Consider the following 4403-nt stretch of genomic DNA (forward strand, 5'->3'; position numbering starts at 1 on the left):
CAGGTGCTTTCTTGTTTTGTATAGAAATAACTATTTTTAGTCAATAAAACTGCTCTTATCACCAGAAAGCTCTTTCCAATGTTTAGTCAGATTCTCCTTTGTTGTAACTTGAATCCATTGGTTCGGGTCCTGCCCTCCAGAAGAGGAGAAAACAAACTATATTCATCTTCCATGTGACAGTCCTTTGGATTTCTGAAGGAGGTTATCATATCTCTTCTCAGTCTCCTTTTATTCAGGCCAAATGTACCCAGCTCTCTCAACCATTCCTCATAAGGCTTGGTTACCAGACCCTTCATTATCTTGGTCACCCTCATCTGCACATGTTCCAGATTGTCAATACAGCATCCTTCTTAAATTGTGGTGCCCAGAATAGGGCAGTACTATTACTTCCCTTGAGCTGGACACTATACTTCTGTTGATGCAGCCTAGAATAGCACTAGCTTTTTTTTTGTTGCTGTATCACACTGTGGACTCATGTTCAGCTTGTGGTCTATTAAGACCCCTATATGCTTTTTGCATGTACTACTGGCAAGCCATCTTATATTCCTGCCTAGCTGCAGAACCTTACATTTGTCCCTGTTGAAATTAATTTTGTTTGGGCCCAGTTCTCCAATCTGTTAAGGTAATCTTGAATCCCAACTCTATCTTCTGTGGCATTCCTTCATCCAAGTCACCTATAAAGACATTGAACAACAACTGACCTGGGACAGAACCATGTGGTACCCCACTTGTCACTTTTTTCCTGGGTGATGAGGAACCATTAGTGAGCACTATTTGGGTTTGGTCAGTCAACCAGCTACAAATCCACCTAATAGGTACCACGTCCAGCCCACATTTTACCAACTTCTCTGCAAGAATATCATGGGACTTGGTCAAAACTCTTACAGAGATCAAGATGCACTAAAGTCCACTGCATTCCCCGATCCACCAACCTTGTAACTCTATCCAAAAAAAGAGAAAGAAATGAGATTCATCTGGCATGACTTGTTTTTGAGAAACCCATTCTGGGTCTTTGTTCCTACCCATAATTTCATAGCCTTGTTGTATTGCCTTGCTGAAATTTAAGATTGGTCAGAAATTTCTGAAATTTGGTTCAATTAAGGTAAAATTTCTGTGCTAAATTTTCTACTGGCATAAAAAATTGTCTTGATTTTATTATGAATATAATGATCAAGTTTTATAAAGCCACTTGTCTTATCCACAGAGCTGCTTCCATTGCAATATAATAATGTTTGTATGTTTAATGCACAAGAAAATGTGGAAGTGAAGCTAAGCCCAAAATTACAGCTATTCTTAATGCAAATAGAAAGTTATAGGACAGCATTAAGTCTTACCCATATATCACTGAAAGTATAAGAGGATGGTGTGGAGTTCACTGGTTTAATTAGTAAAAACTCATCCCCCAGAAAGCAGAAAGAGCAACAAACCTAGTCTTCAGTATGTGACTTTGAGGGCACATTTGTCTGCAGCGAAGTGGTCCCTTGAATTAAATAGCACATGTTGTATAATTACCCTGATTTGTTTATTGGGCCTGTGAGATTTGACACATATACATGCACACTGCTTTTTATCTATCCACCTTCTTATTCTGAAGCATTTTCCCAGCATGGGCAAGTGAGGTACACCACAGTTCTCAAATTATGAAATGTTGTGAAATCCATTATCCCCATTTACTGAATCCCCCCAATTCTAAACAAGTCATGCTCCCCTTAGCTGTCTACAAGCAGTAGATAAGGAAGGCAGCAGAAGGGTGTTCTCCCCCAAACCGGTTATTCAAACACTGTACTATAGGAAAGGAAGGAAACACAAGCAATTGCTTAAAGAAGATGAAACTTTTAATCCGGGAGACAGTTCCCAAATGGCCCTTCAGAACTGCATAGCGGAATTGCACTTTTCTTTGCTTTAGATGGATGTCAGTGTTTTTGTGACATCCATAGACATTATACCAATGTCCTTCCTCATCTCAGGCTTATTTGCATGTGAAGCAGCTGAATGACTTCATACTAACAAATGGGTCAAATATATCCAAGCATAATATTATTGTGGTGGTGATGATGATTTTAATTTTTTACCTACCCTTCACCCTAAGGTTCCAGGGCAAGTTGCAACAATTGAAACACAATTTTAAAAACAGTTTAAAATAACTTACAATAAGAAAATAAGGTGGGATTTGTTTACAAACGAATATCTCAGGTGTCAAAAGCCAGGGTAAGCAGGTGTGCTTTCAGCATTCATTGACAGATGTGAAGATACCAATCACACCTCCGTGGGGAGTGAGTTCCACAATTTAGGGGCTTCCAAAGAGTATGCCCTCTTCTAGGCCACCAGCACCCCAAGCTTTTGAGGGTGATGGAGCAATCCAGAAGGGTCCCTCTGCCAATCTGAACACCAAAACAGATTTAAGGGCTTTGGAGGAAGAGGAGAGGGGGGAAATGTTCACCTGCACAAAGAGAAATCCTTGCACGGAGCACTTTCCTGGGTGATACATTTAATACAACCCAGTGATTCATGGCTTCAGTGTCAATAAATGTTGGATCTATGATAACGGATAGCCAATGCCTTTTGCAGGATGTGTTCTTGGGTTGTTTGCATTAGAACTTAATGCTGAGCGTGACCAGATGAAAATAAAATGGTACAGCAATGTATGTACTGTAACTGCATTCATTGTAAACTATTTGGGGCATGGTTTGAAAATGTACCTAGGCACAGAGCTTTAGTGGATTATGACTCAAGTTAATCCATGAGTAAAACAGGTATCTATTTTTAACAGAGTCTTTCTTATTTTAAGTAGCAGCTTCAGTAATGTTGCTCTACAGGGTAATTTTATTTAATTTTTATTATCATTCTGACTCTTTTACCAACTCCCAAGTTTTGAAATGACAAATGGTCTGGTCTTATAACGTTTTATACAATCAACAAGCCAAAAACTAGAGCTCGGTGAGTATTCAAATATGAAGACTACAAAGGATTTAAGGGTTTCCACTGCTTTAGGAAATATATTTCTGACTAGCCAGCATTCCAAGCAGAAAACAATAAAAAATCAGATCTCTCTTTCATGTTGGCATGTGCTCATATACCACTTTTCATCTCTAGGAAAAAAGCCAGCAATATGAAATGTAATAGAATCATAGCTGTCAAGTGTCCCTTATTTGAAGGGACAGTCCCTTATTCCAGCGCCATGTCCCGCTGCTGTCCCTTATTGATAGATGTCCCTTAAATGTCCCTTAAATTATGTCCCTTAAATTTCAAAGGAAGCAGCTCCTCTCCCTCCCTCCCTTTGGCCAGGGAGGAGGGAGGCTCCAACTGTGTTGCTTGGCTGTGTTGCTCACCCAATAAGAAGTCTGAGAACGACTGGGGGTGGAGCTTGCATGCCTTGTGTGTGGCTAGTTAATGCAAGCTGAGGGGGTTTTTGAATGCTGGACGCCATTTTGTTGCACGTGCTGCTGCAAACTTTGCAGTGCAAAGCCAGGCCGGGGAGCCATCTTAAGTTGAGGCTGCATAGGCCTTGTGGTGCATGTGATTCAGATTCTATTCAGTTGAACCTCTGGTAACAAAGTTGGTTGGACAGTGTTCTCGAAGCTACCAGCATGAGTTTGACCAGACTGCAGGAGGACAGGAAGACTGGAGTGCCTGGAACAGGTGAGGCTGCAGGTCCCTTATTTTCAAGGCTGCTGGTCCCTTATTTTCAAATCTGTAAGTTGACAGCTATGAATAGAATGTTCTAATTCATATTATTATTATTTTCAAATGTACATATGTACATTATTTAAAGTTAATATGTAAACTTCTCCCATTGCATTGGTTAAGTAAGGAATGTGGTACAAGCATGGATTTGGTTTCTAGCAGAAAATTCAGGCTTTCTAAGCACCAAGGTGGGCACTGCCTTATGAAATCTCTGTGGGCAGGGAACAACTGAGCTTAGGGACCTTAGATGCTCTCACATCCACAATTTCATGTCCCATTACTTCTTGGTCTAGTTCAAGAGTTCACCTGACTCCATTCTCCATACCTTCTTTTGTTTTCTTCTCGAACTTGCAGCTGTATACTTTGAAACAAGTCTCTATCATAGAAGCAGAATCAATAATACTAAATAAAAGTAACCAGTTATTTAGATAGTAATCTTTATTCTAATTATAGAATTTAGCTTACATATAGTTACAATAAAAAACTACATAAAGGGACATAAAGCAGCTTCCGCCAACCTGGTGCCCTACAAATGTTTTGGACTACAACCCCCTAGCTAGAACTTGTCCAAAACATCTGGAGGTCATCAGGTTGGGCTCTCATATAGGCTTAGATTCCAAGCTTTCTTGCATAAGTAGTCACACCAAATTCTGGCAATTATCCCATGCTGCTGCAGCCCATTGTGCCTCATCCCACCCCATTCCAGAGAGTTCTTTGAC

This window comes from Podarcis cretensis (assembly GCF_951804945.1).
Source record: "Podarcis cretensis genome assembly, chromosome: 3".
NCBI classification, from domain to species: Eukaryota; Metazoa; Chordata; class Lepidosauria; order Squamata; family Lacertidae; genus Podarcis; species Podarcis cretensis.